The sequence below is a fragment of the Tenrec ecaudatus genome, chromosome 2, assembly GCF_050624435.1.
Source record: "Tenrec ecaudatus isolate mTenEca1 chromosome 2, mTenEca1.hap1, whole genome shotgun sequence".
Taxonomy (NCBI): Eukaryota; Metazoa; Chordata; class Mammalia; order Afrosoricida; family Tenrecidae; genus Tenrec; species Tenrec ecaudatus.
In genome coordinates this window covers 203,382,000-203,404,337 of record NC_134531.1, presented here as the reverse complement: position 1 = coordinate 203,404,337, position 22,338 = coordinate 203,382,000, and the positions used below count along the sequence as shown (strand labels likewise).

The window sequence follows — 22,338 nt, the reverse complement described above, 5'->3', positions numbered from 1 at the left end:
TCTTGCTTGCATCCACATTCAATGCTCATGGGAGCAATAGACAAGAGATCAAAAGATGCATTGCATTCACCAAATCTATTGCACAAGATCTCTTATAGAGCATTGAAAAGCAAGGGTGTTTCCTTGAAGGCTAAGATACACCTGATCCAAATCATGGCATTTTCAACTGCCCATGGATATGTGAAAGTTGGACATTGAATTAAAAAAAGATACATTTGAATTAGTGCTGGAAAAGTGCTAGCGTAGTGCTGAAAAATACTGCTATTGAAAGTATCATGAACTCCTAAAAGGACAAAGTGATCAGTCTTGAAAGGAGTATTACAATAGTGCTCCTTAAGGACAGAAGGATGGTGACCCTGTCTTACATACTTAGAATATGTTGTCAGCAGAGATCAATCCCTGAAGAATACATTGTGTTTGCTGAAGTGGTGTGGCAGTTAAAAAAGGAAGGCTCTCAAGGAGATGGATTGACTCAGTGGTTGCAACAATGGACTCAAGTGTAGGAACAATTGTGAGGTTGGCAGAGATCAAGGAAGTATGTCATTGTGTTGTACACAATGTGGATGGGTTTGAATCAACCAGATGGCCCCTATCAACAAAAATACCTGCCCAAATCCACTTTTCTTTTTTTTTTTAAAGTTTTTTAATAGTTTTATTAAGTGCTCATACAGCTCTTATCACAATCCATACATACATCAATTGGGTAAAACACATTTGTACATTCATTGCTCTCTTTTCAATGAACTCTTCATGATAGCAGGGCTATTCCAACCCTGGTCCAGGGGATTCACAGTAAACTTAATCTATGTAATGACCCTGCGAATGGATTTTGGGCTTCCACTGTCTTCTGAGGCCTTCTGCAAAACAGAAGTTCGTTATTTTACCTGATACCATTCCCTTCTTCAGGTTGGATTTTATTATTTACCAAACTTGGATCACTCAGGGTGATGTGCTTTTTCCTTGTGAATTTAGCTGATGCTTCTTCACTTAGATGGCTGCTTGTTTGAGTCAAGCCATTATGACCTCAGTTGCTAGCTATACTTTTTGAAAGTCAGACATCATCTACTTTCTACTCAAATATTGTTGGGAATCCTTTTGACGATCTCAGTTTGAGACATTTTGCTACTCTTTTTTTTTTTATTTACTACCTTCTCATAAGCATCAGTCAGGTAGGGAGTGGCCTTGATTTTTATATTAAGAACTTTATATAGTTCAATAATAGACAATATCTGCCTTTCATTCCATTGCTGTCACCTTTCAAGTTTATTGCTTGAGATTCACCATTAGTAAACACTTTGATAGTGTTTCAGATAATGATGATGTAGTTGATTGAAGTTAGTACATCAATCTTCTTTTCATAAATCATTCTTACAAATGCATTTCAATGTATTTATTTAGGATTTTAGTTTAAAAATGCTGCAACTTCTTCTATCTTTCCTAAGAGTGCTTAATTCTTTCATCAAGATATAAGAATTTCAACTTAGAATTTATTTTAGGAAACTTTTGTTTTCATGTTTTACCACAACACTATTGTAATGTTATCTCCAAAAATTCACATGAATATTTCTAATTAATCTCAATGGACAGGTCAGAATATATATGAGGAAAGAGTCATTGAAGGCCCTTAATCTTTTCTGGCAACTGCAAGTAATATCATTCCCTCAGGATTCCCACCAAAACTCCTTAAGGATTTAAATATATAACTTCACCAACATACTTCAAAATAGAATTGCCATTACTGAAAATCAGATATATCACTTCTCTTGGTTTAGAAAATCTATGACACCATAACAAAAACATAAACTCCTAGAGAGGATTTCCAATCAAGGAATTTAAAGAAAACATGGGGTTTGGCTTTCCATCAGTGAATTTTATGAAGTATAAAAATATGAAGGGTGAAAAAATAAATCTTCAAACTTTGTGATCAGGTATGGTTGTTTCCTTTTTATTTTATTAATTTGTATTTTAATTTTGAATGAAATTAAAAAGTTAATTGAATTTATGTAAACACAGTTGTTTTTACATATGCATAATATTAATTTGATTATTTATTAATCTTTGCTATATTTTAAATTTGTTTTCCTATAGAAATAATTATTCTAAAACAGTAGAGCAAATTTATTCAGAGATATAATGTTTTAGGATTATAGACACAGTATCCATTTTGGTAGGTTTCATAATTTTAACATTTTATCATGTAATTCAAGAGAGAGAAGAGTGTGTTAGCAGGCATGGGGAACCTCACCATCATCACAGAATTCCTCCTCATGGACATCACAAGCTCTCGGGAACCCCAAGTCTTGCAAGGTCTGCTTTTCCTACTGATTTATCTGGGATCCATGGCTGGAAATCTTCTAACTATTACTGTCATTATAACAGACAAGCACCTTCATTTCCCAATGTATTTCTTTATAGCCAACTTATCCTTGCTGGATTTTTGCTTTATTTCAGTAACTGTCCCCAAATCAGTTTTAAATTCTCTGATGGACAGTAAAGTGATTTCTCTCAGAGAATGCATGGCTCAAGTTTTCCTGTTTATCTTATTTGGAGCCACAGAGTTTTTTCTCCTTGTGGTCATGTCCTATGACCGCTATGTTGCCATTTGTCACCCTCTGCATTATCAGCTCATCATGACCCCACGGCTGTGCACACAGATCTCAGGGGGCTCATGGGCCAGTGGGCTGGTGTATTCAGCAATCCACACAGGCACCTTGTTCAGGCTGCCCTTCACAAAATCCAATGTCATTCATCAGTTTTTCTGTGACCTTCCTCAAATACTGAGCATTTCATCTCAGTCTGTGCAGTTTTCTGAAACAGCGGTTCTTGCAGTCAGTTCTGGCTTCCTCCTAATCTGTTTTATTGTCTTATTCTCTTCCTACGTTAACATATTTTCTACTGTGCTCCGGATGAAATCTATGGAAGCCCGAAATAAAGCCTTATCTACCTGCTCTCCACAGCTAGTTACATTTATTTTGTTTCTAACCTCTGGTATATTTGCTTATTTGAGCCCCAACTCAAATGTATCAGCTGTTCAAAACTTTCTCACATCTGTGTTCTACTCCATAGTGCCCTCCTTTGTGAATCCAATTATCTTTAGCCTGAGGAACAGGGAAATCAAGAGGGCACTCGGCAGAATGATGCTTAGATATTCCAAATTACTATAAGACATTTTGTTCCTGCTATGTTTTGGTGTGCTCCTTTTTTCACTTGATATAACATTTCAGTCACATAGTCTTTAACTTTGGCAATCAGATCAAGTTAAAAATTTGAGACATTTTTCACTTTGAGAAACATGGGAAGTATATAAATACGCAGTATTTAATTATTTGAAAAAGCTCTACTAAAATTAAATGAATTATTATTTCCTGTAGATACTTTTGTGAATATTAAATACTATATGTTAAATATTGGATATAGTGCGATTTTAGTAATAATTTTATTAATTTTAATAATAATAATTTAATCTTAAGTATTGTCCATGAAGAAACATATTAGGGCATTAAATCATATTTTCATATGTTCTCTAATTGTTTGATAAAGCTTGAATAAAATCTCAAAATTATCCAAGTGGATATTTCTTATTTTTTAAAATGTGCACCAAGTTAACAATTTCTACACATAACATCCATTAATTTTTTTAAAGATATTTTCATTTTGTTTCAACATTGTGGTTACTTTTGTTCAAGTTGTTTCACTCTCATTAATTTAGACTCATTCACCCAAGATTTCATTTTCTGGTTCCACTTACTCAGAGGTGCCGTCTGATGAGTGTTGGACTGCCCCCCACAAGATTAGTTGCATCAAACAGCAGACTGATGAGATTAGTGCTCACATAGCAATTAACAATCTCAAAATCCTTTTGTGGTAACCATGAGTCAAAATTTACTTATTGGCAGTGTTTTGGATGGCATATTGTTCTCATAAAGATAATTTTGAAAAATGAAGTACTTATTAATGAGAAGTTTGTAAACATTAAGCTGTATATTGTATGTGAAGTTGCTTGGTTTGTTTCTATGCAAGCACTTTTATCAATGTTATACTTTCTATTGCATCATATTTCTTAGATTGTATATTTGAATTTTTATATTTTTTCAGTATGCTTGCACTGAGTATTCTTGTGTATTTCAATACATCTTTGTATATACTTGTTTATTTCAATATACCTACATTGTGTGCTCCTATAAGTTATAATTTTCTTTAGGTACCTACAGAGAGAAATATGTCATCAAGAAACTGTATTTATTAAAGAATACTAAATGGAGATTTAAAGTTCAACATTTCCAATCCAAAATTTAATACTGGGAATTATAAAAGATACCCTGTGTACACAAAAGGAAGGCAGATTATTGGTTTGCATTCTTGAGAAAGAAAAGAGGCACCATACATATAAAAAAACTATTATTGGACAAATGCTTCTGACAAGTTGTATATTAAAAACAAATAATTATTTGGAAGGATGAAGGATAATAATATTGCATATGATGTCTAGATTAGATACTAATAATGTTTCTAACAGGTTGTGATTTTCCTGAATATAATGGTCTGGCAGCTGGTACCAACTGATAGAAATAAGAGCTGGAACTAGAAAATACTATTTACTATGTTATCCATGATTACTAGGTTGACTCTCCTTTAGTAATATCTTTAAGTACTTTAGAATGCCTATTTACAGTATCCAAAACCTAGCACTCAGTTAAACAGCTTTATCTTAAAATTTGAGGGAATTTATACATAGCTTTAAAAGTTGTTATTATTTCCTTTTTTATCATATATTGGTAAACTCTTGGACTAATAAAGAAGAAGAACAATGAGCCTCACTTTTCCTGTAGAGAACTGCTCTCTTGAAAACCCACCAGGGCAGTTCTTCCCTGTTCTTTAGTGTCATCATGAATTTGAATAGACTTTTCAGGCAGTGAGTTTGAGTTTTGGAGTTTATTGAAATACAGCTAGTCATAAGTAAGTTATGTGGACATTTTTCTGTTTCAAAAATATTTTCTATTTTCTATATTGAGCTGCTGATTATATTTATTTGATTTGATCTGTATCTGTATTTAATTATTTGTGTAATCTTTGTAAATTTGAAGGAAGAGAAATAACATTTGTAAGAATTCATTTTATTTGAAGAGAAATAGTTATTTATGTGCATTCTGGCTTTGCATATCATTTAGAAAGTTTACGTCAAAAGAAATATTTAAGGGCATTATCCTTAAAATTTTGCATTTGAAATTCTCTACTGCATGTAAATTTAAATCAAAATAATAATATATGTTGTTTCACTTGTGTTTTTATAGATCCATTGTTCCTCTTACTAGGTGTTGTTTTTGGTTCAATCCCTAATAATTGTGTAAATGGCGTACAGTGAACATAGAAAACTTGAAAAGAATAGTGGAATTTGAGTTATGATATTGATGTAGAATACTGAATGGACAATGGATTCTTGGGGGGTGGGGTGGAAATCTATCTTGAAAAAAGTTCCACTTGAATGCTCCTTGGGAATACAGGTGACAAAACTTCAACTTAGACACTTTGGAGACCAAGTCTTCAAACAGATATCAACAGATATCAAACCTGGTAAAGTGGAGGATCAGTGAAAGAGAAGGAGAAAGTCACAGAGAAGGACTGACACAAGGGGTGAAATAATTGCTCAAACATGAAGATTGCAAGTATTTCTCATTCCTGGAAAAAAAATTATTCTATTGCATATGAGGTCGCTATGAGTTAGAAGCAAGTTTATGTCATCTTACAATGACAGTAACATCTGCTTAACTATCAACTTTCTTTGATACTGACCTTCTATTTAGGATGGTTTTAAATTATTTGGACGGGGTGGGGAAAAACATATACATTTCCCATTTCATGCGTGAGAAAAGTTGGCAGAGTAAGGTCTGGGGCTTGTTGCAGATCACTCAAGTTAGCACTGCAATAGGAAGCTGTGAAGGGACCTTTCAGAAAGGTTCAGAAGGAGCGCATTGCAAAATACTGATGTGAGAATCCAGTCTGGTGTTGTAGGCTGCTAGCAGTGGTTCCCTGGATTTTATTTGCAAACAGTTTTTCCAAAGAGTACATTAAAGAACTTTTTGTCATCAATATAAAAAGGAAACCTAACACAATATTACTAATTATTGACTAGTTTAATGTTAATATTCTCCACATATTTTAGAGGTAAGCAATATTGTCCACAATTCTCCATATTTTTTATAATTCTGTATGCCTAACTTGATGTAGAACTTAACATATAATAATTATTATAGTCAACTGAATTAATTTTATGAATTATCTATATTCTATTATGTTTGTGTTAGAACATAAGGACAATAAAAATTGAATAATTTTAAATAGCATTAGTTTCCTCACTCTAATCTAAAACAAGTGACATAACCTTGAAGCTCACATAATCTGGGAGAGAGATGGAAGAGGCTGGATTAAGGCTATGTATTGTATTTGGTACAGTAGAGAGTCTGGAAATATGGGGAAGATCCTTAGTGAAATATATTGACGCAGTGGCTGCAACAATTAGTTCACCCAAGACAACAATGGTGAGAATGGTGCTGGACTTGGTGCGGTTTTGGTCTGGTGACAATATGGTCCTTTGAGTTAGAACCAACTAGATGGCACCTAAAAGGAACAAGAACACCTATGTAGGATTAAAAAACCAAACCAAACCGGGCTGGATAGGGCAGAGGCTGTACACTGGTACATATGAGGGCTGGAGGTACAGGGAATCCAGGGTGGATGATACCTTCAGGGCCAAGGGTGTGAGGGGCGATGCTGGGAGAGTGTAGGGTGAGTGGGTTGGAAAGGGGGAACTGATTACAAGGATCCACAAGTGACCTCTTCCCTGGGAGAGGGACAGCAGAGAAGGGGGGGAAGGGAGACTCCAGATAGGGCAAGATATGACAAAATAAGGATGTATAAATTACCAAGGGCACATGAGGGAGGGGAGTAAAGGGAGGGATGGGGAAAAAAAGAGGACCTGATGCAAAGGGCTTAAGTGGAGAGCAAATGCTTTGAGAATGATTGGGGCAGGGAATGTATGGATGTGCTTTATACAATTGATGTATGTATATGTATGGATTGTGATAAGAGTTGTATGAGTCCCTAATAAAATGTAAAAAAAAAAAAGAGGAGAAAAAAATGATTAGGGCAAAGACTGTACAGGTGTGCTTTATACAACTGATGTATCTATATGTATGAACTGTGATAAGAATTGTATGAGCCCCAATAAATTGTTAAAAAATTTAATTAAATTTAAAAAAAAAGAAAACAAAACCAAACCAAACCAAACAAAAAACCTGGAGATACAAATAATAACTCATAGTAAATGGAAGCAGAACATTTTATAATAGTGAAAGTGTGTAGATAAGTCTGAAAAATATTTTGTCAACATCAAGTCAGGAATGACACATTGTGTGTCTGTCAGACAGGATAAAATTTTCTGTTGGGGTTTCCAAGAATGTAATATTTTATAAGCGTTAAAAGGCTTCTCGCTCTCCCATGTAGAGGCTGCTGGTTACAAATTGCTGCCCTGTGCTTAGTGGCCCAGGATAAAACCAACTAGGCCAGCAGAACTCCTTGAACATCCTATTGTTTCTATGTGCCATCAATTCTTTACCAGCCCTCAGTGGCCTACGGCACACCAGAAGGAAACACTTCCTGGTCCTTCACCACTGTCACAATTGACCCGATCCTTGTAGCCACTGCCAATATATCTCAGTGAGGACCTTTCTCCTTTTTCACTATTCCTCTACTGGACCAAGCACATACCTCATCAGGACCTGAACTCTCATGAATACATGCCCAGTGTATGTTAGATGAAGTCTTGCCAATCTGGCCATATTTTTTTAAATTTATATTTATTTATTTTTATTTTTTACCATTTTATTGGGGGTCTCTTACAAATCACGTTACAATCCATATTTCAATTGTATCAGACATATTAGTACATGTATTGTCATCGTTCTTTTTTAGACATTTACATTCTATTGAGCCTTTGTGGTCAGCTATTCCATTTTCCCTCACCCCCCAACCCCATGGCCCCTTGATAGATTATAGATTGTTATTTTCATGTCTCACACTGACCGCTGTCTCCATTCTCCTCTGATTTCTGTTGCTCTTCCCCCTGGAAGTGGGGTTGGTAATTATTTTCCAGTCATTGTGATTGGACCTCCCTTTCTCCCCACCTTCCCCCTACCGATTTTGTTTTGCTTTTCCCATTCCTTTTCCTGGGTTCCATGTTTCGTGAGCTGTATCTCTTGCCTATACCAATGTACTTGTTCCCGTCCAGTCCACAGAGTGGGAAGCAGCACTGGGGTCCTGCTATTGGGGGATGAGGAAGCTTCAAGGAACCAGGTGTATTGCATGATCAATCAGTGCTCTACTGCACTCTAATTGACTCATCCCTTCCCTACAACTCGTCTGTAGGGGGTTGTTTCATTGTCCACAAATGGTCTTTGGTTCTCAGATCCAACTCCCCTCACTCTCACCAACATGTTTTTGTTTAATTGTTTGTTTGTTGTTTGTTATGAATCTTCTGATGCCTATAACCCAGTCCTGGTGACGCCTCATGACCACACAGGTAGTGTGCTTCGTCCATGTGGGCTTGATGCATTACTCTTGGAGGGCCATGTGTTTAACTTCAAGGCTTTAAGACCCCAGATGCGAGATATTTTAATAGCCAGGCACCATCTTCTGTCTTCACCACATCTCTGTATACACCCATTTTGTCTTCAGCAGTCATGTCAGGGATGGGGTGGGAGGGAATCTAACCCTACTATCCCTTTCTTTTATTCCTTCTTGGTTTGCTTTCATGTGGGGGTAGTACATTGGCTCCTTTCCTCCAGCTGAAGGTTTAGTGTTGTTCTCTACTACTATAGTTCTAGGGCGGGGCCAGATTGGCTCTGGTTGGGGCTGGCCCTGTAGCCCAATCTTTTAATGCACTCCTACATGTGGTTATGTTGCCCTCCTGGTTTGGTGTACCATGGTGGAGTATGAATGCACACTCCTAATTGTGTGGAGACACAACCAATACTCTCTCCCTGGTTGAGTTAGTGCCTTGTTACCCCCATGCTATCATCTCAGTTTCTTCCTCCTCCTTTTCTCCCTCCTTCTTTATTTTGGATTCACATGTACCTCCTTGGGTTTGGTCTGACTTCCACCCAACTACATGTGCTTCTACATGGGAGATAAGTGTCTTTTCTTCTGTTCCTACTGTGTGGATTATACTTACCTCAGAGGACTCAGGTTATACTTGTCCTTTCATGATTGGCTGACCTCTTAGCATAAATTCTTCCAATTCTTCCCATGAAATTACTTGATTCATCTGATCAACCATGTGTTTTAGTGCTGCATAGTACTCCATTGTTTGTGTGTGCCAGAGTATACAAATCCACTCATCTATCGATGGAAATTTAAGTTGTTTCCAACTCTTTGCAATTGTGAATTGCGCCCCAATAAATATTGGGGTGTAGACAACTGGTCATGATGTATATCTTACCTCTTCTGGTATATGCCCAGTAGAGAGATAGCTGGGTCATAAAGTAGATCAATTTCCTTTGTCTTTCAAGAGCGCCCAATCACGTTCCACAGTGGTTGTACATATTTTCCAGACCAACAGCAGTGGAGATTTCATATTTCACCACATCCCCTCCACCATTTGCTGCTTCCTGATTTTCTGATTTGTGCTAAACACAATGGAGTTATATGGTATCTCATGGTTGTTTTAATTTGCATGTCTCTTATAGCTAATGATGGGGATCACTGTCTCATTGTTTATTGGCCATACAGGTATCCTTGTTATTGAAGCTTCTTTTCAGTTCTTTTACCCACTTCCTTAGGGGTAACTGTTTTCTTCTTTTTGCAGGCCAGAAGGATATAGTATATTTTAGTCATAAGACCTTTGTCTGATGTGACATTGCTAAAAGTCCTCTTCCAGTTTGTGGGTTGCCTTGCTAATCCTCTTGGTGAAGTCTTTCAAGTCGCACAGGTGTTTTATTCTTATTAAATCGCATTTGTAAATTTCCAGTTCACCTGTGTGTGCACCCTTCCCTTTGTCGGTGAGACTATGTATTTTACTTGGCCAATGATACTACGCTAGTCTCCATTGCATCATGGATGGTTTTGATGGTTTGGAGGTTTTTTTTTACTTCTAGGTCTGGGATCCTCCTTGAGTTCATTCTTGTGCATGGGGAAAGGTAAACTTCTTGTTTTATATTTCGACATGTTGATATCCTTTTTTTCCAGCACCACTTGTTAAAGAGGGCATCCAAATCCGACTGGATGCTTTTGGGGTCCTTATCAAAGATCAGTTGCCTATATGCTGATGGTTTTACTTCTGGGCTTTCTGTTCCTTTCTACAGGTCTGAGTACCTGTCATTATTATGTCAGAACCATGCGATTTTGATCATTGTGGCTGTGTAGAAGGTGTTACAATCAGATGAAACTAGTCCTTCAAATTTCTCCTTCTTCTTGAGCAGTTGTCTGCTCATTCTGGCTTTCTTCCCTCCCGATATAGAATTGGTGGTCAGTTTTTCCAATTCTTTGAAGAAGATTGTTGGTACTTGAATTGGAATAACATTAATCTTATGAAGTGCTTTGGGTAAGATTGACATCTTTACTATGTTGAGTCTTCCAATCCATGATTATGGGCTGTTCTTCCATTTGTGGAGGTCGCGTTTGGTTTCCTGTAGTAGGGTCTTGTATTGGTCCTTGTATAGGTTTGTAGTATTTTTGGTTAAATATATGTATAGGTATTTCAATTTTTTTCTTGGATATTGTTAAGGCTACTGCCTTCTTGATATCCTCTTCCATGATCCTGTTTGATAGCAAACCAATAGATTTCTGCTTGTTGATCTTGTATTCTGCCATGCTCCCATGTTCCTCTATCACTGTAAGTACACCCATATTGTGGAGCTTTTGGTATTTTCAATGTACAGGATCATGTTGTCTGTAAAGAGTGATAGTTTTACCTCCTCCTCTACCAATGGGATACATTTTAGGCCCTTCCTCTGTCTTTTGTTGTTAAATAGGACCCCCAGTATGATATTAAATGGAAGTGGGGACAAAGAGCACCCTTGTCTGTTTCCCTTTTTCAGTGGGTTTGTTTCATCTTATCTCCATTGACTATAATGTTGGCTGTTTGCATTTTATAGATAGCTCATATTAGCCCGAAGAATTTTCCTTCCTTTCCTCCCTTCATGAGTGCCTTAATTAGGAATGGGTGTTGGATGTTGTCACAAGCTTTTTCTGCTTCTATCAATATTATCATGTGGTTCTTAAACTTTTCCTCATCAATGTCATATATAATTTTAATGGTATTTCAGATGTTAAACTATCCCTGAAACCCTGGGATGAATCCTACCTGATCAAGGTGGATGATATGTTTTATACTTTTGTATTCTCTTAGTCATATTTTGTTCAGGATTTTTGCATCTATGTTCATTAGTTATATCAGTCTGTAGTCCTCTATTCCTGTGGGATCCTTGTCCTGTTATACTGGCTTCATAAAATGAGTTTCGGAGTGTTCCATCCTTTTCGATGCTTTGGAATACTTTGTGGAGGATCGGTGTCAACTCTGCCCTGAATGCTTTATAGAATTCCCCTGTTATGCTATCTTGCCCGGGGCTTTTTTTATTGGGTAACTTCTTAATAACCATACATGTTTCTTCTTTCACTATGAAGTTGTGAGGTTCTTGTCATCTGTATGGGATAATCTAGGGAGGGACTGTTTTTCAAAGTATTTATCAATGTCTTCCACTTTTAAAAATTCATTAGTATATAGCCCTTCATAGTACTTTGTGATTATGTTTTAATCTCATTGGAGTCTGTTTTGCTTTCCTCAGTTTCAACCCTCATCCTGTTTATTGATGTTTGCTCCTTCCTTTCCTTGGTTAGGTTCACCTGTGGTCTGTCAATTTTGTTGATCTTTTCATAGAGTGAGCTTTTTGATGCATTAATCCTTTCCATCTTGTTTTGTTTTTCCACTAATTTATCTCCACCCTGATTTTTATTATTTCTTTTATTTAGCTATTACAGGATTTGATCTGTTGACTCTGTTCTAATTGCTGGAGGTTTTGTAATAATGTATCAGCCATAAGCTTCTATTTTTTTTCACATAATGCATTCATTAATATCAAGCTACCTCTGATAACTGCCTTCACAGTATCCCATAATTTTGATTCACTTATTCAAATTCTCATTAGTTTATAGAAACTTCCTAGCCACATCTCTAATCTGTGCCAGTACTGATTCATGTCACAGGACATCATTCTTGCTGCTCCAATTGTTTGCTCTTGCTTTTCTGGTCGTCCTTTTATTGATCTCTGACTTTATAGTGTAGTGATGTGAGAAAGATGTCTAACTAATCTTAATGTGATTGTATTTATTCAGGATTGACTTGTGTTCCAGTGTGTGGTGTATTCTGATAAATGAGTCGTGTGAACTTGAGAAGAATGTGAATTTTGTCGCATTTGGATGGAAATCTCTATAAATATCTTTTCAGATATAGTTTCCTAATTGTATTTTTTAATTCTATAGCCTCCTTGCTGAGCTCTTTGTCAGTGATTTTTCTCTGATAAGAATGTATTAAATTCACCTACTATGATTGTTCAATCTGTAATTTCTATTTCCTTTTTTAAATAGTTTGTTTGTTAGGTCTTTTCCTAGAAGCATAAATATTAAATATGTTTACTGGTTCCTGGTTTACTGATCCTTTGAGTATTACTTAGGGGCACTCCTTATTTCTTTTTATGGTTTAAACCTTGAGGTCAATTTTGTCAGATGTTTGGAATGCCCACCCTGCTTTTTTTTTTTTTGCTCTTGTTTTCTTGGTATACTTCCCTCCAACCTTTTATTCTTATTTTATTTTTGTCCATGTGTTTAAGATGTGTCTCTTTTTTTGTTTTTTTAAAGATGTGTCTCTTGAAGGCAACAGACTGGTTATGTTTTCTGAGCCAGTCTTTTAGCGTTTTCCTTTTTATATATTAATTGAGACCATTGGATTTCAGTTATGTTCATGATCTGTAAACTCCTTGCTCTCATCTAGTACCTTTTGTTTTGGGTGTTTTCATATCTCCCTTCATATGAGTGTGTTGCGTTTGTGTGGAAAACTGCTTTCTTGGCTTATTTTCCCTTTGAAGCCATCTTTTGTTGATAATTGCTGTCAGCATGTTGACTTCTGGATGGAGTTGATCCATATTATGGTTTCCTGCTTGTGTTTGGTGGATGTTGATCCTCTGGCTATATCAGTTGTCCAGTGTTTTTTTCAGTGTTGGGTGTCCTGTAGCATATTCTTTGAGTTTTATCATTTCCTGAAAGACCCTTATCTCCCTTTCTATCTTAATGGATAATTTGGCAGAGTAGAGGATTCTTGGGAATGCATTTATTTCTTTCAGCTTTTGGAAGATATGGCTCCACACTCTTTCCCCCCTTCATGGTTTCTGCTGATATGTTTGAAAATATTCTTACCTGAGCTCCCTTGTCTGTGACCATCTTCCTTTCTCTTGCTGCTTTACTCTTTTGCCTCAAAGTTGGATTATTTAACTATTATATGCCTTGGTGAGTCCTTCTTGGGGTCCTTTATGAGTGCTTGATTCTCATTTATTAATATTGGAGAGTTTACTTTCAGTAATTCCTTCATTATTAACTGTTGACTTGTTGTAATATCCTGCTCTGGTATACAAATTATTCGAATATTGTTTCTCTTCATAGCACCTGTCACTGATCTCAGGTTATCTCCCACCTCTTTTATTAACCTATCTGACTCCCCTTCTCATTTTCTGAGGTCTGCCCAATTGAATTCAAGATCGATGCTATGGTTCTCTGCCACCTGTAGTCTAATTATAAATTCTGTGATATTGTGTATAGCTTCTTCTCCCTCATCCGTTAGCACCTACATTCCCCTTTGATGTGTGGACTTCATCCCCACTATCCTGGAGTTCATTCCCTCAATTTTGGACTTCATCTCCTCTATCATTGCAAACGTATTCTGCATTGTTTCCCTCAACTGTATTACTCCAAGCAGCCCTTTGAAGATTTTGTGCATGGGGCAGATCCATGTCTGATTCTGCTATTATTATCATTAACTCTGGTTTTGTGTTTTTCACCTGTCTTTTTTGACAGTGATGTGCGTTGCTGCTGCCTTCTTGACCCCTTGGCAGAGGTAGGTGCCATGTTTCTGGGAAGCCAGGGGGTCCTGAGCTCTTTCTCTGTGTTACTGATAGGAGTGCTTTTAGGGGTTGCCTCTAGCTTACTATAGAGGTTGGTTCAACTACCATGTAGCCATGATTCCATGGAGATTCATTGGCCAATGGTGGTGAGGAGCTTCTGTGACTAGAGTGTGGCTTGGGCCTGTATATGCCACTGGATTTCTTTCAACTGGGCTCTCAGACCACGATTAACAGCCTTTTTTCATTCTTAAATTTTTAATTTTTTTCCGTTTGCCTAATAGAAGGCAAAGGTTGGGGGAGCATCTCCACCATGGGTGGGGTAGCTGACTGTGGGCAAAAAGGACCCAACTTCCCTGGTGCGGGTGCCCAGGGAGAGCTTCTGCAGGGTAGAGGTGAATGGCACTGATGGGGGAGCTGAGTCATCCACAGGCGGGAGAACCACACTGTCATGGAACAAGTTATTGCTGCAGTAGGTGTTGAGAATGGTGGAATCTTTTGTTCAATTTAAAGGTTGAGGGAGACCTGTTAGCAGGCATTGGCCACTTTAGGGTCTGACCATGAGCTGTAAAGTTCTTGCACCCAGGTCTCTGCTCCCCTGGGCTCCAGAGTCAGGCTATATGTAGGGAATGTATCCTCTTCTGACCAAAGCTACACTCTCCTCTATTTACCATGTTTCAGTGGAAAGAAAATATTTAACTTCCAAAAATTTAATGGCTATCCTTATTTGTGGAACTTGGTGTCATTTTTCACCATTTAATATGCACAAACTGGTGTTGAAGAAGTTTCCTAATACTCAAGAAGCTTCCTAATCCCGGTTACTGAAGAAAATAATTTTCTTATTTTTAAGTGAATATTGAAATATATTAAGGAAATGAGATTGAAGTATAATAAGGAAATGTATTAAATGCCTTTGGTATTTAGCTGCATAATATGGGAAAAACTAACTTCAATATTTATGGGTTTATTCTTATGTAAATTCAGTCTCAAAATAAATAAGCTAGCACAACTGGTTTGTTCTTACTCTGCCCTTTAAATTTACTATGTTTCTATTTTTCAGTTCCAGTGGGTTGGTTCTGACACGTAGTATCCCTATGCACAACAGAACCAAACAATTCTGAATCCTGTGCCATCCTCAGAATTATTCTTACGTTTAAGTTCATGGTTGCCGCTACTCTGTCAGACCATCTTATTAAAGATCTCCCTCTTTTCACAACTCCTATGCTTTACCATCATCACTTAAAGAAAACAAAGGTCATTAAAATATAGGCAAAACTGAAAAGATCCAGATAGATGTCAGAGTCATTGTGCATCAGAGCAGACTCATGGCACCAAACAACAACATGCTTTCCCAGGGTCTGGTCTCACCTGATAACTTGTCCAAAGGAAATGAAACAAAGTCTCTCCATCCTTGCGTCTAAGGTGCTGCACTTCTTCCAAGATAGATTTGTTTATTCTTTGGCAGTCCAGAGTATTTTCATTATTCTTCGTAATTCAAATGCAGTACAATTTAAATGCATCAAATCTCCTTTGGTCTTCTTTATACAATGTTCAACTTTCTGTAATTATGGAAGCAAGGTATTCATTAGAATGGCAGCTGACCCCGAGTAGTTTAAAATCCTGAGCAATGCTGTCTGTAAAAATTGTTCAAGATATGTAATGGTTTTCACATTTCCAGAGAAGCCTAACTGTGTCCTTGGTTTCTTAACATGTCACCCCTTTTTGTATTCTATTTAATCACATTATGTCCTGTAATCATATATCCAGGAAAAATCTCCTCTTTCCTGTGGATGGACGTTTGTGCAATGAGCAGATGTATGTGGGTGTGAGCATGTGCTAATCTTCATTTTTCTGCATCAAATCTTCGACAGGGTGGTCATATTATAGAGCATCTAGCTCTATTAAACTAGATTCATACTTTATGTATTTTATATTTATTTCTTGACAAAATATTCATTTTGCTAAGGATTTCTTTCAAGTAATTTTCTTCAAAGATTTTGAAAATTGTAATCCTGAAATTTTGAATGTCTAAATTACCTTTAGTTTAACTTTTTATTTGATTTCTATCTCGAGGGTCTTCCTCTATTGTTAATTTATGATGATCCTCTACTAACCATGATGTTCTTTTCTAGCGATTTGTCTCTCCTGGCAGCATATCTACATATGATAAATAAAATCACCATCCTCCCTTCTAAGAACATTCTACCTATCGCTTTACACCAACCAATTATCTCCAAGATAAGTTAGTTTAGTCTTCTAGCAGTCCATATGACTTTAAATATTCTGTGTCAAAACCATAATTAAAATGTATCAGTTCTGTTGCCCTTCTTATTCATTACCCAGATTTCACCATTCATATGAGGTGATTGATAATGCTATGGATCTGGAGGTCTACTGGTATAGTGGACTACTGCTAAGCCTGCAATTTAAAACTACCAGATGTACAATGGCAGGAAGATTTGGTTCTCTGTTCCTGTGGAGTTATAGTTTAAGAAACCTTACCTTCTAGTCTGCCCTATGTGGTTGCTAGTAGTGAGAATCAACTCAGTGACAGTGGTTTTGTTTTGTGTCAGGCAGACCCTAGCGCTCAAAGTGGATTTTTGTCCTTCAACATTTTCATAGCAGATTTTTCCAATGCAATTAATTGATTGATATCTTTTTTGTGGATTTCATGACTACCACTTCCATAAATGTTAGTTGTGGATCCAAGTAAAATGAAATTCTTGATAACATCAATGTTTTATGTTTATGATGAAGTTGTCTATCGGTCCAGTTCTGAAGATATGTGTTTCCTCTACGTTGGGTTGAAATGCATACTACAGACTACAATTTACACTGTTCAACAGCAAAGGCCTAAATTGCTCTTAGTTTTCAATAGGCAAGTGTGTATCATCTAAATATCTCAGGTGAATATCACAATGAACCTTGCTCTAAACTTCATGCTGAGATCTTCATAGTGTTCAGGTTCTTAGATTATTTGCTCAGCATACATATTGAATAAGTATGGTGAAAGAAAATCACCCTGAAATTTATTGTGTTTACAACATGAAATAGTCTCTTATTATGTTCAGATAACTGACTCTTAGATTATGTGCAGGTTCCACATGAGTATAATTAACTTTTTTTTTAGTTCCCTTCTTTGAAATATTATTCAGTTTATTATAATTCACACTGGTTAATATCTTTGAATAATCACTAAATCATAAGTAAATATCTTGCTGCTATTATCTGCTCTTAATCAAGATCCATTTAATATCAACAATGGTATTCTTAATTCCATGTCCTCTTTTGAATCAAGCATGTATTTCTAGTAGCTAACTGCTAATGTACTCCAGAAATCATAACTAAATTATATTCAGGGAAGTGTATTGCATGTGAAATTAATGATATTGTTCAATAATTTCTGAATTTAATTTTGTTAGGAATGGGGAAATAGGCATTTCTTCCAATCAGTTATCCATATTTCTGTCTTCTAAATGCCTTGACATAGACTAGAGACTGCTTCAGTGATTCAACAGCTTGTGGAAACACTTCAAATTGATATTCCATCAATTTCTGCCTTGATTTACACTAAGTTCCTTTAGTGCAGCTTGGAATTCTTTCATTACCAAAGGTTCTCAATAATATTCTTCCCTTTGAAATGGAATAATGTTGATTAATTTTTTGCATCTTTCCCATTTCAGTTTGATGCTTCCTACATTGGGCAATATTCTACACATAGAGTTCTTAATTTTACAATACTTTTTTTTCATTCTTGCAGATTGAGAAATGTTGAGGATATTCTTCTTTATTGGTTTTCCAAATCCAGGCATTTGGATATTTCATTATAATACTTTACTTTTTCCTTCACAAAGTAAATTTTGAAAGTTTCTCTTTAATAAAGCCCCCCCACACACACACACATTTGTTCTATGAGCTTTAGCTATTTTATATTCAAGAACAAGTTTCTAACTCTCTGCTAGTATCCAATTTGGTTTTTCTTTCTTCTTGACTTTGTTTTGCCCCTTTCAATTTTGGGCGTGATGTACGTGAGGATGTCTCACAGCTAGTCTGGTCTGCAGGCACTAGTGTTCCATGTGTCAAGTATATTCAGGAAATGTTCTCTACAGTGAGGTGGAATATACTCAAGATCTTACGTTGGCTCTTATGAACTTATGTTAATTTCCTTCGGTTTCAACCTGAACTTCCATGTGAGCAGTTGTTGTTTATTATGGTAATACACACATAAACATTTTTCAACTCATAAAACTCACTGCCATCAAATCAATTCTGACTCATGGAGATGCTATAGGACTTAGTAAACAGCTCATGATTATTGTCCACAAAAGAAGAAAGAAAAATTATCTATTTAGTGTTGGAAACCAAACTTAAAATTTTTTTCAGCATAAAATGAAAATTTAAAAAGAAGGCAATGTAAGCATGTTTTGAATTCAGTATTGTTTACCATAAATTATGATGCAGTGATATCACATTTTTAGCATGCTGTTTTTGAAGTTGAAAGTCTGACTAATAATAAAGACAAGTTTTACATTTGAATATTTATTTTGGCTGGTTAATTATTTCTGTGTAGAACAATTTACTTGTTCTTAATATATTCTACTTATAAAACTTTTAGATTTAAAGTAAAATATAAGAAAGTATACTTCTTTACATAGATGTTATGCTTTTTGTGTTTTTTCAGAATCATAAAGTTTATAAAGAAAGCATGCACTCTGCAGCTATTTCATACTGGCTTAAGTCACATAGAAAATGTACTGAAATTCTCTCTTCCTCTTTATTAAGCGTAATATTCATCTTCTTCTTGCTAAATAATGTCATTCCATTGTGTAAAGCATTGTCATTTTTATTCATGGTTGTTCTCAAAAGATTTGCTGCTCTTCTTAAAACAGTTTTTGTTTTACTTTAAGCAGTAAATTAAGCATAACAAAAAGACTTGAATAACTGAAGAGGTATAGCCCATGAATTGGAGTCAATTACAAAAATGAGAAGGCAATTATAAATAAGTACAGCTGCATGATAAAAAGTTACCATCCTCTCCTGCGTCCAGCCAGCCAACGTGCCAAAAGGGAAGAAGGCCAAGGGCAAGAAGGTGGCCCCGGCGCTGGCCATCGAGAAGAAGCAGGAGGCCAAGAAGGTGGTGAACCCCTTGTTCGAGAAACGGCCCAAGAACTTCGGCATCGGCCAGGACATCCAGCCCAAGAGGGACCTCACCCGAGTCGTCCGGTGGCCGCACTACATCCGGCTGCAGAGCCAGCGCGCAATCTTGTACAAATGGCTGAAGGTGCCGCCCGCCATCAACCAGTTCACCCAGGCCTTGGACCGGCAGACAGCCACCCAGCTGCTGAAGCTGGCCCACAAGTACCGGCCGGAGACGAAGCAGGAGAAGAAGCAGCGGCTGCTGGCCCGGGGCAAGAAGGCTGCCGGAAAAGGGGACTTACCCACCAAGAGGCAGCCTGTCCTGCGAGCGGGGATCAACACCGTCACCAAGCTGGTGGAGAACAAGAAGGCTCAGCTGGTGGTGATCGCGCACGACGTGGACCCCATTGAGCTGGTGGTCTTCCTGTCGGCCCTGTGCAGTAAAATGGGGGTCCCCTACTGCATCATCAGGAGCAAGCCCGACTGGGACGTCTGGTGCACAGGAAGACCTGCACCACAACTGGGAAGACAAAGGAGCCTTGGCTAAGCTGGTGAAGGCCATCAGGACCAACTCTAATGACAGGTTTGATGAGATCCGCTGCCACTGGGGTGGCAATGTGCTAGGCCCCAAGTCAGTGGCCCGAATCACCAAGCTAGAAAAGGCCAAGGCCAAAGAACTCGCCACCAAGCTGGGCTAGCTTGCTTTAATATAACTAGTCCTTCAGTCTTGAAAAAAAATTACCATCATTCTTATTGTAGATCACATAACAAGAAAAATAGCAATGACTTAAAAAACATTGTAATGGTAGAAAACATTTAAGAATTTTAAAAATCTGAACAACGGCAAAAGTGAGGTTACAATCATGGATACTATTTAGATAGAACCCCAAAACCTAATAGGGATAGGTTTTTTTAGCTTTGTTTGTTTTGAAGGCTTATGGTCACTGCTTTGTAGAGTAAATAGACTAACAATATTTTGGAGTTTCTGCTCTACCCCTCTCTACTTGATTAGGAGTGTCAGGGTCTTCAAAAGTGGGAGTGGCAATCCAAGGATCCGCAGTTAGTTTCTATTGTATCAACAGAGGACACCAAGGGAAAAAAAAAACTGACTTCAAGAACTATGATCTCCTTTACACCAATACTAAGAAAAAGTGGATGATTCTAGACTGTCATAATATTCTGCATGCTTTGATTAAGGGTTCATTAGGAGATTATTTACTAAAAGAGAGGCAATGTGGGCAGAACTGCAAATGTTCTATAGAACCCAGACCTACTGGGTGTGTTGAAGCTGCAGCAACCCTTAATTATTTTCTCTGAAAAAAATGTTTAGATCCTGGAACCTAAAGTTTACCCTAAAGTCTTCTTCAAACTAAATAACAGTTTAGATGAATTAATAAGAATATTCTCTTAAGTATTGCATTCTTTAAAAATAATAATATGAAATTGAATAGACAAACGTTCTATCACATAGATGAATTGTTTATAAAGCCAAACTAAGTAAATAGCCTAAGCAAATATTAGTGAAAGAACATGGGGAGGTATAGTGAGAACAGTGATATAACCTGAAAATGTAACCGATGTCATGGAAGTGTATATAAAAATGGACATATAATCTGTTGTGAACATTTTCACCCAAAGTAAAATAAATATCTTAAAGTATAAGCTATTTATGGAGTAACGCTGCATATTCTTTTAAAGTTACTGATGCCCAGGCAAGTATCTAAAATGAATCCAACTAGTACCACAATTTTATGTTCTAAAATCAAATGAATAAAGAGAAATAATATTTTGAAACAGAAAGATTATATTCAGCCTTAAAAATTAGTCTTTTAATGTAAACTGCTTCAAGAAAAGCTCGTACAAGTTACCTGAGTTTTAAGTTTGGATTTTTAAAATGAATTATGTTATTTTGTAAAAGGATAGATAATGTAGAGAAATAAATATGGGCAGGATTCTGTATATTTATTTACTGTAGACATTATTATACTTTTGGATGTAGTAAATATCTAAGAATTTTTGTGGGGTCCAGTCCCACAAATAGGGTTCTGGAAGAAAGGACAGCACGATAACAGAAACAAAAATACACTAAAGCAGGGCGGGGACTGACCTCCAGTCTCTGAAGAAAAGCAGTCTTGAGTTTATTCACGGATGAAGTTACAAAGTGAACATGCATGTGAACCTTCAGTGAGAAACTAAACAATCGAAAGGCAATTTGTGACTCTTGCGTCTCCTGAGCTCCCTAGGGGAACCCTTCATGCTCGGTGTTGGGCATTGAAGAGGCAAAAGGAGTAGGTTGAGCAGCGAAAGGCATAAAAGAATCTGACTCCTCCTAAAGGTTGGCATCCTTTAGCTGTGTGGCCAGGATCCAGGGCCAGGGGGAGACAGCTTTGTATTAGCATTTTAATCCAGGGCAATTGTGGAGAAATCGCTCTACGTGAAGACTGTGTTTAGCATTATCCTTATTTCCAGATGGTGGAGGCTTTCCTCTAAATACTAGAGCTGGTCTTCCCTGTGGTCCTGAGTGTAGAGATTAGGCCACGTACACCTCCTTCCAGGTTCTCAGTTTCCTACAATTATTTGCCTATGATATTGAGCATCTGCTGAAAAAAGCTTCCGGGTGGCACAAAACAGTGTACTTAGCTGATAACTCAAATGTTGGAGGTGGGGGTCTGACCATTCATCTCTGTAAAGATTACAGCAAAGAAAATCCCATGGACCAGTCAGACTCTTTAAAATCTGGAATCACCATGAATCAGAATCAATGTGGGGCCTCAAGAAAACAGCATATATTGCAAAGGTAAATGAAAATGATCATTCTTTTGTACAATTATTTTCTCACTGAAAAGTTGGAGGAGAGCAATGCTAATAAAATTTCAGATAGGGGTGGCAAAAAGAGTAAGGTCTCAAGAAGATGGATTGACTCAGTGTTTGCAACAATGGGCTTAATTATAGGAATAATTGTGAGGGTGGCAAGGAACAAGGCAGCGTTTCATTGTTGTGCAGAATCTCACTGTGGGTCTGAATGAACCCGATGGCCCCTAGC

The 22,338-nt window shown here is 37.0% G+C and overlaps 1 pseudogene; it reads left to right on the top strand.

The window, feature by feature from the left end:
* The window catches only part of LOC142440440 (large ribosomal subunit protein eL8 pseudogene), a 42,991-nt pseudogene extending 22,998 nt beyond the window's left edge, over positions 1-19,993 (top strand).
* The last annotated feature ends 2,345 nt before the right edge of the window (positions 19,994-22,338 follow it).